At 42.3% G+C, this 13,899-nt stretch overlaps 1 long non-coding RNA gene across 4 annotated transcripts in view; it reads right to left on the bottom strand.

The window, feature by feature from the left end:
- Nucleotides 1-13,899, bottom strand: part of LOC103885661 — a 113,615-nt gene that overhangs the window by 32,292 nt on the left and 67,424 nt on the right. For 3 of the 4 annotated variants that reach the window (XR_004185329.1, XR_004185327.1, XR_004185331.1), the window contains exon 8: nt 7,301-7,434. This is a non-coding gene — a long non-coding RNA (uncharacterized LOC103885661). Of the gene's footprint in view, nt 1-1,493; nt 1,535-7,300; nt 7,435-13,899 lie in introns of those variants that run through there. The other variant, XR_004185330.1, reaches the window with a different exon arrangement.

Here is a 13,899-nt window from a genome sequence, read left to right on the forward strand (position 1 = left end):
ATTAGCCTTCATAACTGTAAGAAATACATTTCTTGTCTTTATAAATTACCCAGATTTTTTTGTATTCTATTATATGCAACAGAAAAGAGACTAATACAGAAAATGGGTAATGGGCAGAGGCTGGAAGACTTTGGAGAAGTAGGCTAGATAAAGCCTACATTGCTGTAAGGGTTAGATACAAGAAGCCTAGGAAAAGTTTGGGAGTCCTTATAAATTGGTCAAGTGACTGTGACAAGACTGCTGTTGACAAAAAAAATGTCAAGCTCTGTAAAATATTTAAAGAGATTTATTCTGAGCAAAATATGAGTGACCATGGCCCATGACACAGCCCTCAGGAGGTCCTGAGAACATGTGCCCAAGGTGGTTGGGGTGCAGCTTGGTTTTATACATTTTAGGGAAGCATGAGACAGAAATCAAATACATTTAAGGAATACATTGGTTTGTTCCAGAAAGGTGGGACAGCTTGAAGCAGGGTAGGGGGTGGCAGGGTGGGATTACAGGCTACAGATAAATTTAAACAGTTTCTGGTTGACAGTTGGCTGAGTTTTTTTTAAGGACCTGGGATCAATAGAAAGGAAATGTTCAGGTTAAGACAAAAGACTTTGGAGACCAAGGTTCTTTTGAATTCTCAAAGCCATTTTCCTTAGAGACAATAGATGACAAATGTTTCCTATTCAGACACTTTGGGGCAGGCACACATGATCAATGGTAGTCAGGAGATCGACCATCCTGGCTAACACAGTGAAACCCCCGTTCCCCACCAAAAAATACAAAAAACTAGCTAGGCAAGGCAGGTGGCGGCGCCTGTAGTCCCAGCTACCAGGAGGCTGAGGCAGAAGAATGGCGAACCTCGGGAGGCGGAGCTTGCAGTGAGCCAGATCCCGCCACCGCACTCCGTGATAGACCCGGGCCTCAAAAAAAAAAAAAAAAAAAAAGGTGCTACACTCTTAGCTAATCTATTCAGAATTGGAAGAGCCTGACAGGAAAAAGTCTAGGTATGTTAATAGAGATTCTTACAGACGTGAATTTTCCTCCACAAAGGACAGCTTGCAGGACCATTTCAAAATGTAACAAAGAAACATGTTTTTGGAGTAAAATATTTTGATTTTCTTCCTTGTTTTGTAAGTTATGCCAGAGTCAGGTTGGAAAGTAAGTCACGATATACAGGGTCAAATGAAACCCATCTGATGAGAATTTATGGTTTGTAGGGCATGACTCCCTAGACCTTTTAGATAGGAATTTGGGCAAGATAAAAAAAAAAAAATCAGAGTTTAGTCCTCACTGCTGATAGAAACACTGACATAGGGCCATTCTGATAAAATGTCAGATGGAACTAAGAAACAAGATATTAGTAACTGGAGTAAAGGCCATCCCTGTTTTGAATGGGTAAAGAATGGCTGACCTGTATCCATGACCAAGGGCTTTGTGAGAGGCCTAACTACTTAGTGATGAACTAGGGAATCCGGAAGAAGAAGTCTCTAAGCAGCAAAGTGTTCAGTCCATCACGTGTTTACTTCCAAATGCTTCATGTGAACTGATAAAAGAAAAATAGACAAGAAAGCAATTTAAAAATTTTGCAGCCTGCCCATGTGGTAGAGAATAAAAGAGCATTTCCAGGAGAAAAACCCAAGTGTGTGGCAGAGCCACAGTTTGCCAGAGATTAGCATGGCTACCAGGGAGCCAGGTGTCAATAGTCAAGACAATGGGAAGGAGGCTCCACAGCATTTCAGTCATTTTCAGGCTGCCCTCCCATTACAGGCCCAGGGGTTTTGGAGGACAGGTTGGTTTCTGGGGACAAATGAAGGCAGTGCCCTATGCCAAGTCAGGATGCTGCTCCCTGCATTCCAGGTGCTTTGGATAAAGTAGTCCCAGGTGGGACTTGTGCCCCAGCTCTTGGATGTATAAGTCCTAAACCTTGGAGATGTCCCTGTGGTGCTAATTCTGTAGGCTTACAGAAAGCAAGAGCTTTGAAGGCTTGGCAGCCTCCACAATTTTCTTTGGATTTCTTTGCAAGCCTGAGAACCGAGACTGAGACTTGTCACAGGGCAGAGCCACTGCAGAGAGCCCCTAATACAGCAATGCCAAGTGCCAACGTGGGCTTGGAGCTGCTACAAAGAGTTCCCATCAGGGAAATCCCTATTGAAGCCATGGAAATGAGGTCACCACAGACATTACTCACAAAGTTAATGATTAATGGACTAGAGGAAGTAGTACCACTACCATGAGCCCAGAATTGTGAAGTCACCTACACTATGTAATGCCTGTCTGGGAAACCTTTAAGTACAACCAGCAAAAACAGCCGAATGAACTGCACCAAGAAAATCCATAAAGATGATGCTGCCTGAGACATTGTGGGGTCCAATCTCTACCCCAGTATATTCAGGAGGTAGCACATTAAGTCACTCATTTGGAGATTAGTTTGGGGTTAAGGAAATAATATCGGTGCTGTATTAGTCCGTACTCATGCTGCTAATAAAGACATACCTGAGACTGGGTGATTTATAAAGGAAAGAGGTTTAATTGACTCACAGTTCAGCATGGCTGGGGAGGCCTCAGGAAACTTACAATCATGGAAGAAGGGGAAGTAAACACGTCCTTCCTCACATGGTGGCAGGAAAAAGAAGTGCTGAGCAAAAAGGGGAAAAGCCCTCCCTTTTTTTTTGAGACGGAGTCTCGCTCTGTCGCCCGGGCTGGAGTGCAGTGGCCGGATCTCAGCTCACTGCAAGCTCCGCCTCCCGGGTTTACGCCATTCTCCTGCCTCAGCCTCCCGAGTAGCTGGGACTACAGGTGCCCGCCACCTCACCCGGCTAGTTTTTTGTATTTTTTTTAGTAGAGATGGGGTTTCACCATGTTAGCCAGGATGGTCTGGATCTCCTCACCTCGTGATCCACCCGTCTCGGCCTCCCAAAGTGCTGGGATTACAGGCTTGAGCCACCGCGCCCGGCCAGAAAAGCCCCTTTTAAAACCATCAAATCTCATGGGAACTCACTCACTATCTCAAGAAGACCGGCATGGGGTTAAGTGCCATCATGATTCAATTAACTCCCACCAGGTCTCTCCCATGACATGTGGGGATTATGGGAACTATAATTCAGGATGACATTTGGGTGGGGACAAAGCCAAACCTTATCTTTCCAGCCTTGACTCCTCCCAAATTTCATGTCCTCATATTTCAAAACCAATCATGCCTTTTGAACAGTCCCCAAAAGTCTTAGCTCATTCCAGGATTAACCCAAAAGTCCAAGTCCAAAGTCTCATCTGAGACAAGGCAAGTCCCTTCTACCTATGAGCCTGTAAAATCAAAAGCAAGTTAGTTACTTCCTAGATACAATGGGGGTACAGGCGTTGGATAAATACACCTGTTCCGAGTGTGAGAAATTGGCCAAAATGAAGGTGCTACAGGCCCCAAGCAAGTTAAAATCCAAGAAGGCAGTCATTAAACTTTGAAGTTCCAAAATGTCTCCCTTGACTCTATGTCTCACATTCAGGTCATGCTGATGCAAGAGATGGGCTCCCATGGCATTGGGCAGCTCTGCCCCTGTGGCTTTGCAGGGTACAGCCCCCCTCCCAGCTGCTTTCACAGCTGGCATTGAGTGTATGTGGCTTTTCCAGGGACATGGTGCAAGCTGTCAGTGGATATACCATTCTAGGGTCTGGAGGATGTTGGCCCTCTTCTCACAGCTCCACTAGGCAGTGCCACAGTGGGTACTCTGCGTAGGGGCTCCAACCCCACATTTCCCTTCCTCAGTGCCTTAGCAGAGGTTCTGCATGAGGGCTGTGTCCCTGCAGCAGACGTCTACCTGGACACCCAGGCATTTCCATACATCCTCTGAAATCTAGGTAAAGGTTCCCAAACCTCAATTCTTGACTTCTGTGTGCCTGCAGGCCCAACACCATGTGTAAATCACCAAGGCCTGGGGCTTGCACCCTCTGAACCAATGCCCTGAGCTGTACCTTGGCCTCTTTTAACTGGAGCAGCTGGAGCCAAAGCAGATGGGATGCAGGCCACCATGTCCTGAGGCTGCACAGAGCAGGGGGGCCTGGGCCTAGTCCATGAAACACTTTTCCCTTTAGGTCTCTAGCCTGTGATAGGTGGGGCTGCCATAAATTCTCTAACATGCCCTGGAGACACTTCCCAATTGTCTTGGTGATTAATATTAGGCTCCTCATTACTGATGCAAAGTTCTGCGGCTGGCTTGAATTTCTCCCCAGAAAATCAGGTTTTCTTTTATTTCACATTGTCAGGCTGCAAACTTCCCAAACTTTTATGTTGTGCTTTCTCTTGAATGCTTTGCTGCTTATAAATTTCTTCTGCCAGACACCCTAAATCATCTCTCTCAAGTTCAAAGTTCCACAGATCTCTAGGGCAGGAGCAAAATGCCACCAGTCTGTTTGCACAGCAAGAGTGACCTTTACTTCAGTACCCAACAAGGTCCTCATCTCCATCTGAGACCCCCTCAGCCTGGACTTCATTGTTCGTACCACTATCATCATTTTGGTCAAAGGCATTCAACAAGTCTCCAGAAAGTTCCAAACTTTCCCACATTTTCCTGTCTTCTTCTAAGCCCTCCAAACTGTTTCAGCCTCTGCCTGTTACCCAGTTCCAAAGTCGCTTCCATATTTTGGGGTATCTTTATAGCAGTACCCCACTACTGGTATAATTTACTGTATTAGTCCATTCTCATACTGCTAATAAAGACTTACTTGAGACTGGGTAATTTATAACAGAAAGCAGTTTAATTGACTTACTGTTCAGCATGGCTGGGGAGGCCTCAGGTAACTTACAATCATGGTGGAAGGGAAAGCAAATATGTCCTTCTTCACATGGTGGCAGGAAGGCAAGTGCCGAGAAAATGGGGAGAAAGCCCCGTATAAAACCATCAGATCTTGTGAGAAATCACTTACTATCATGAGAACAGAAGCATGGGGGTAATCGTCCCCATTATTCAATTACCTCCCACTGGGGCCCTCCTGCAGCATGTGGGAATGATGGGAACTACAATTCAAGTTTGGGTGGGAACACAGACAAACAATACACAGGTGCCAAGTTGACAAATGAGGGGCTTGGGATGGTTAATTTTATGTATCACAACGACTGTATTAATGAATACTTAGAAGACTGGTAAAGCATTACTTCTGAGTCTGTGAGGGAGGAGTTTGGTGTGTGTGTCATTTGACTGACGGGTAAAGATCCACCCCCAAGAAAAACAAGCACCATCCAATCTCCTTAAGGCTAAATACAACCAAAAAGGCATAACGTTTTCCTGTCTGTCTCTCCTGGAGGAAGGATATTTCTTTTCCTGCCCTTGGACAACAGAAATCAAAGAAGTCTGCCCTTGAAACTCACAGCTTACTCAGATTTGTAGGCTTTTGGCCTTAAACTGAGAATTACCCCAGGGCTTCCATGCTTCTGAAGATACGGTGTTGGACTGGGCCACACTACCAGCGTCTCAGGGTCCTAAGCGTATGGATGGCCTGCCTTGGGATTCTCAGTCTCTATAATCACATGAGCCCATGCCTAATAAATTGTCTCTCATCTGTCTGTCTGTCTGTCTATCTATCTATCTATCTATCTATCTATCTATCATCTATCAATCATCTATCTATAACTATCATCTATTGGTTCTGTATCTCTGAAAAACACAGATTATACACCAACAAATGCTTCAGCCTGCTGGTCCATCGTGCATTCTCTCTCTTTGCTCCCCTTGACCCCTGCTGCTTGGGAGTGTTTGTTTCAGAGAGTTCTCCCCTTCCCATTGGCCCTGCAGAGAATGCTGCCCTCTTATCTCCAGGATCTGTTAGTCATACACTGAGGGATATTTCACGCCTTTTGCTGTGTTGTCTCTTAGGTGTCTCACTTGACCAACATACCTGGACCTCATGTTTTTGTCCTACTCATTACTCTTAAAGAGTGTCTACCTTGGTAGGGAGAAACTGAACATGGGTCAGAAAGGAGCCATAAGGATGTATTCCAATAAAAATGAGTATTCTGTGAGAGAGAAACCTGGTTACAGGTCAGACAATTAGACGTTAGGCCATCCACCAGCATAAATCAACATCCCAAGAAAAGCATACTGTGAAAATTCAGAACTAAACCCTTGAGTCCTGTTGGGCAGGGCTATAGTTTATAGCCATGATCCAGAGAGAAACCTCAAAAGCAAACAAGAAATGACAGATATAAAACAAATATGGTGAGATAATTAGTCTATAGTTCAAGATATACATTCAGGAGGAAGACAGACATGGCACTGAGTTACATGAAAGTTTGTTTTGCAGTGGCAGCTTTCTAAAAACAGAAAAATCTATATCATGAGAATTCCAGTCCTAATCATATAAATATGAACAAATATACCTAAAAATTACAGTCCAACTCAAATATTTATTTATTTGAGACAGGGTGATGCCATTTTGCCCAACCTGGAGTGCCGTGGCTATTCACAGATGCAACCATAGCAAACTACGACCTCAAACACCTGGTCTCAAGTGATCCTTCTGCCTCACACTTCCTAGCAGCTGGGACTACAGACACATGCTACTATGCCTGGCTAGATCCTATTCTTAAATTCAGAAAAGCTGCATATCTATAAATTTTTCTTTCTCATTTGTCTTTATGATCATATAGATGATAATCATACAAATCACTTTATAAATAGTCAAGGCAAGTGTAGATGCATTATGGTATTCATAAAATATTCTGCTCTGCCCACTTGTTACTCTGGCCAACACTACTTTTGGATAATTGAGAAAATAAATGGGCTTTGGTACTCCTTAAATAATAGAGTAAATGAAAAATAAATTCATATAATTCATAATTTATAATGTTTATTATATTTGCACCCAGAGGTTAAGGTTCCAGGAAGAGTCAATTAAGTTTAGACCAAGTTGTGATGTCAAATATGTGAATTATGTCTTTACTCTTTAATTTTGAAATAAATTTATATTTACAGAAAGTTATAAAAATATTACGTAGGATTTCATCTACCCTGCAACTTCCTTTAATGTTGACATCTTATATAACCATGGATAGAATACATATGAAAACATGAAAATTGATGATGGTATAAAACTACTAACTAAAGTACAGACTTTATTCATATTTTACCAGGTTTTCTACTGATATCATTTTTAAGTTTTTGGATTCACTCCAGGATAACACATTATACTTACTGTCAGATGCATTATTTATTGCACCATAGCCAATTACCACATAGCTCAGAGGCTAAAAAACCGACACACACACATTACTCACAGTTTCTCTGGGTCAGGAATCCAGATGTAGATGTTGCTGAGGACTCACCTGAAGAATCAGCTGGGGAGGGATCATCTTTCAAGCTTATAGTGGTTGTTAGGAGTCAATTGTTGCCCAGGTAGAGAAGACTTCAGTGGTGACTTTCTCTTGACCCATTAACAACTTAATAATGATCCTTAATTCTTCATAAAAGAAAATAAAAACAATAGAGAAGAAGAGATTACTGCCTAATGTATTCTATGAGGCAGATTACTCTGATACTACAACTAGATAGAGATATTTTAAGAAAGGAAAATACAAGGGCATGGTGGCTCACATCTGTAATCTCAGTACTTTGGGAGGCTGACATGGGTGGATCATCTGAGGTCAAGAATTTGAGACCAGCCTGGCCAATATCATGAAACCCTATCTCTACTGAAAACACAAAAATTAGCCGAGTGTGGTGGCAGGTTCCTGTAATCCCAGCTACTCAGGAGGCTGAAGCAGAAGAACTGCTTGAATCCAGAAGGCGGAGTATTCAGTGAGCCAAGATTGTCTCACTGCACTCCATCCACCCTGGGCAACAGAGAGAGACTCCATCTCAAAAAAAGAAGAAAGGAAAATTGTAGGCCAATATGTCTTATGAATACTGAGGTAATAATCCTCAAAGAAATAAACAAATAATTCAGGTTCTTAAAACACATTTATACACTCTGATGAAGGGTACTTACGTCAGGATTGTAAGTTTGATAAAATAAAATATGTAAAAACAATTAGTGTAATACATTTTATTAATAAATGAAAAAACAAAGCCTCATGATGACCTCCAAGGATATGTAACAAGCATTTGAAAAATCCAAAACCCACTCATGGTAAAAACATGAAAAAATTATGCATGAAAGGAAATGTTCTTTACTTGGAAGCAGACATCCATGAAAAGCTCACATAACACTGGTATCAAGAAAGTCTCAGTAATTTTTCCAAAATTAAAAACTCAAAAAGGTTATCCACTACCACCATTCTATTATAAATTGTAATTGAGGATATAGTCAATAAATTATGCTAGAAAAATAAATATAACACTATCAGAATGAAAATAAATCAATCAGTCTGGGTGCGGTGGCTCACGTCTATAATCCCAGCACTTTGGGAGGGTGAGGAAGGTGGATCACCTGAGGCTGGAAGTTTCAGACCAGACTGGCATGGTGAAATCCCGTCTCTACTAAAAATATACAAAAATTAGCTAGGCATGGCAGCAGGCGCCTGTAACCCCAGCTATTTGGGAGGCCGAGGAAGGAGAATCACTTGAGCCTAGGAGGTGGAGGTTGCAGTGAGCCGAGACTGCACCACTGCACTCCAGCCTGGGCAACAGAGCAAAACTCCCTATCAAAAAATAAAAAAAAAAAAGGAAATCAAACTGTCTCTATGTACCAGTAAAATGATCTAGTATATACAGAATCCTAAGGAATCCACTAATATAAGATTAGAACATAAAATTCAGTAATGTTGTAGTGTACAAGGTCAATAAAAAACAATTGCATTCTATTATACTGCAAATAAACTGAAAAAGGAAACTCAAAAACAATTCCACTTAATATAGTTGGGAATCCTGTACAAGGCGACTGTACACTGGGCCTCATTCCTGGTCCCCAGTGATTTCTAAGGAAGGGGTGAGTTGAACAGGCAAGGAGTGATCTACTCTTACCACCGCCATCTGGAATCCTGGCAGCACCCCATGACCGTGAAGGACACTTGAGCTTGCAGGGAGAGCTGTTTAGAGAGGTAATAAGGGCAGGACTCCAGCCTGTATAGAGCCCAGAGGGTTTGTTGCTGGAATGTCTGTAGTGAAGCACAAGCAGGGATGCCCATTACCCAAGGCTCGCCACGCTCCCCTAGGAGACTTCAGTCTTAGGTGAACTGTTGGACTAGAACACAGCAGGGTGATCTTGCCTGTGAGATGGGGTAATTCCAATCTCAGTGACCCGTATCTACTAACTTCTAGAGCCCCAGCTTGGCTGCACTCGCTTGTAGTGCAGCCTCACATGGCTAACTAAGGTGCCTCCCAGGGGCCGACATCATACCTGCTTCACTGGCAGACTGTGCTAGACTGTCAGGGAGCTCCAGCAGAGTGGTCCCTGTTGACACACACCCAGTTCACCTACACCCAAACCCAACTGCAGCCTCCCCCATGCCACTTTGCTGGCATGCACTTGCCCACAGCCACCTTGCTACCACTTTGCCAGCACATGTGTGCATGTGGGCAGACCTTACCCAGTCGTTAGTAAATACCTTGGCCCTTCCAGTGCAGCAGGTTCCTAACTTTGACAGGACAGAGAACAAAGCTGGGGGTTGGATATCAACCCCACAGAGTTACAGCACACATCCCAGGAGTACTGAACTCAGCCTAAAATCTTCCAGAAATAAAGCCAATTGACTTAACCCACTACATACCACAATCAAACCCCCAGGGGCATCAAAGAAGATAAAAGCAAAGTAACTCATCCAAAGGACAATAATTACAAAGACTGAAGGAACATTAGCCCACTTCCCAAAAAATGGTTCTTAACCAGGCTGAAATGACAGAAATAGAATTCAGAACATGGATAAGAACAAAGATAATCAATATTCAGAAGAAAGTCAAAACCCAATCCAAGGTTTCTAAGGTATAAAATAAAATGGTACAAAAGATAAAAGACAAAATTGGCATTTTAAGACATAACAAAACTGATTTGATAGAGCTGAAAAAAATCACTTCAAGAATTTCAGAATATAATGGCCACTATTTACAGGAGAATCAACCAAGCATAGAAAAGAATCTCAGAGGCTGGGCGTGGTGGCTCACGCCTGTAATCCCAGCACTTTGGGAGGCCGAGGCTGGTGGATCACAAGGCCAGGAGATCGAGATGATCCTGACTAACATGGTGAAACCCTGTCTCTGCTAAAAATACAAAAAATTAGCTGGGCATGGTGGCAGGTGCCTGTAGTCCCAGATACTCGGGAGGCTGAGGCAGAAGAATGGCGTGTACCTGGGAGGCAGAGCTTACAGTGAGCTGAGATCGCGCCACTGCCCTCCAGCCTGGGCAACAGAGTGAAACTCAGTCTTAAAAAAAAAAACAAAACCAGAATCTCAGAGCTTAAAGACCGGTTCTCTGAAATACCTAGGATGAAAATTTTTAAAAAGGTGAAAGAATAATAGACAAAACCTCCAAGAAATATGAGATTTTATATAGAGACCAAATTATGGCTTATTGGTGTCCCTGAAAGAGAAGGAGTGAAAGAAAGCCACTTGGAAAACATTCCAGGATATTATCCAAGAAACTTTTCCCAAACTCGTTAGAGAGACCAACATTCAAATTCAGGAACTTCAGAGAAACTCTGTCAGATGCTACACAAGATGACCATCCCTAAGACACTTAGTCAACAGATTCTCCAAGGTTGAAATGAAAGAAACAATGTTAAAGGCAACTAGACAGAAGGGGCAGGTTACCCACAAAAGGCAACATTATCACACTACCAGTAGACTTTTCAGCAGAAATCTTACAAGCCTGAAGAGATTGCAGGAAGTAGGGGTGAGGGTGGGAGCAGGATGTGCATTTAGCATTCTTAAAGAAAAGAATTTCCAACCAGGAATTTCACATGCAATCAAACTAAGCTTCATAAGTGAAGGAGAAATGAGATTATTTTCAGACAAGCAAATGCTAAGATAATTCATTACCATCAGACCTGCCTAATGAGAGACCCTGATGGGAGTGCTAAATATGGCAAGGCCATTACCAGTCACTACAGAAACACACTTAAGTACATAAAGCATTAACACTATAAAGTAACCACACAAAAAAGTCTGCATAATAACCAGGTAACACAATCACAGGATTCAATCTATACATATCAATATTAATATTGGATGTGAACAGGCTAAATTCCCTAATTAAAAAGTACAGAGTGGCAGGTTAAGTACAGAAGGCAGACTCAACTGTATGCTGGCTTCAAGAGACCCACTTCATATGTACTGACACTCAGGCTCAAAGTAAAGGGATGAAGGAAAATCTACCAAGCAAACGGAAAATAGAAAAAAAGCAGAGGTTACTGTTCTAATTTCAGGGAAAAAAAAAAAAAAGACTTAAAAAAATAAAGATAAAAAGACAAAGAAAGGGTCAAGGGTTCCATCTAACAAGAAGACCTAATTATGATAAATATATATGCACCTAACACTGAAGCATGCAGGTTCATAAAGCGAGTTCTTAGAGACCTAGAAGACACTTTGATAATCACAAAATAATAGCTGCAGACTTCCAAAACCCCACTGACAGTATTAGACAGACCATCAACTTGGAAAACTGATGAAGATATTTAAGACCTGAACTTGACACTTAACCAAATAGACCTAATGGATATCTAAGGAACAGTGCACTCCAAAACAACAGAATATACATTCTTCTGAACACATGGCACATACCCTAAAATTGAACATACACTCAGCAATAAAACAATCCTCAGCAAATTAAAAAAACTAAAATTATACAAACCACATTCTCAGAATAGAAATCAAAACCAAGAAGATCACTCAAAACCATACAGTTACATGCAAATCAAGCAACCTTCTTCTGAATGATTTTTGAGTAAATAATGAAATTAAGGCAGAAATCAAGAAATTCTTTGAAACTAACGAGAACAAATATACAACATACCAGAATCTCTGGGACACAGTTAAAGCAGCATTAAGGGATAAGTTTATAACACTAAACACCCACATCAAAAAGTTAGAAATATCTCAAATTAACAATCTAACATCATTCTTAGAGGTACTAAAGAAACAAGGACAACCAACCCCACAGCTAGGAGAAGACAAAAAATAACCAAACTCAGAGCTGAAGTGAAAGAAGTTGGTATGCGGAAAACCATATGAAAAACCACACAAATTTAGAAGTCGTTTCATGGAAAGAATAAACAAGATTGTGATATAGTTTGGATCTGTAACCTCACAAAATGTCATGTTGAATTGTAGTCCCCAGTGTTGGAGATGGGAAATGGTTGGAAGTGATTAGATAATGTAGGTGGTGGTTTCTCATGAATGGTTTAGCATCATCTCCTTGGTGCTGTTCTTGTGATAGTGAGTTATCACGAGATATGAAGCATCTCTCCTTCTCTATCTGTTGCTCCTTCTCTGACCATGTATGATGCCTGTTCCTCCTTTGCCATCTGCCATGATTGGAAGCTTCCTGAAGCCTCCCCAAAAGCAGAAGCCACAACCTGAACCATAACCCAATTAAACCTCTCTTCTTCATAAATTACCCAGTCTCTTTATATCAATGTGAGAATGAACTAATATAAAAATTGTTACTGGGGAGTGGGACACTGCCATAAAGATACCTGAAAATATGGAAGCAGTTTTGGAACTGGGTAATGGGCAAAGGTTGGAAGACTTTAGAGGACTCAGAAGAATACAGGAAAATAAGTGAAAATTGGAAACTTCTTAGAGACTTGAATGATTGTGACCCAAATGCTGATAGTCATATGAACAGAGATGGCCAGGCTAATGATGTCTCAGGTGGAAATGAATAACTTATTGGGAACTGAAGCAAAAATCACTTTTGTTATGCCTTAGCAAAGAACTTGGCCACATTGTGTCCCTGCCCTAGGGATCTGCGAAACTAAATTTTGAACTTAAGAATGATGATTTAGTGTATCTGGTGGAATACATTTCTAAGTATCAAAGCATTTAACATGAGGCCTGCCTGCTTCTAACAGCCTGTGCCTATGTGCATGAGCAAAAAATGACCTAAAGTTGGCACTTACATTTAAGGAGGAAGCAGAGTGTAAAAGTTTGGAAAATTTGCAGCGTACTCATATGATAGAAAAGTAAAGCCAATTCAAGAAGGCTGCAGAAATTTACATAAGTAAAAAGGAGCTAAGTGCTAATAGCCAAGACAATTGCAAGAAGGCCTTGAATACATTTTAGAGACCTTTGAAGCAGCCCCTCCCATCACAGACTTGGAAGCCTAGGAGGATAGAATGGTTTCACGGGCCAGGCCCACGGTCCTGCTGCCCTTTGCAACCTCTTGCTACTGCTTGCTGCATCCCAGCTGTTTCAGCTTTAGCCATGGTTTAAATGGGTCTAAGTCCAGTTCAGGCCACTGCTTCAGAGGGTGTGAGCTATAAGCCTCAGTGTCTTCCACGTGGTATTAAGCCTGCAGGTACACAGAGTGCAAGAGTTGAGGCTTGGCAGCCTCCATGTAGGTTTCAGAGGATGTATGGAATGTATGGAAAAGTCTGGGTATCCAGGCAGAAGATTACTGCAGAGGCAGAACCCTCATGGAGAACCACCACTAGGGTAGTGCAGAGGGGATATGTTGGGTTGGAGTCCACATGCAGAGTCTCTGCCTAGTGGAACTGTGAGAAGGGGACCATAGTCCTCCAGACGCTGAAATTGTAGGCCCACTGAAGCTTGCATGTTGTGCCTGGAAAAGCCACAGGCACTCAACGCCAGTCCATGAGAGCTGCCACAGGGGCTAAACCTTGCAAAGCCACAGGGGCATGGCTGTGAAAGGCCTTGGGAGCCCATCCCTTGTATCAGTGTGCCTTGGATATGGGATCTGGAGTCAAAGGATATTATTTCTTAAAGATTTAACGACTACCCTTCTGGGTTTCAGACTTTCATGGGGCCTATA

The sequence above is a fragment of the Papio anubis genome, chromosome 7 (assembly GCF_008728515.1).
Source record: "Papio anubis isolate 15944 chromosome 7, Panubis1.0, whole genome shotgun sequence".
NCBI lineage: Eukaryota > Metazoa > Chordata > Mammalia > Primates > Cercopithecidae > Papio > Papio anubis.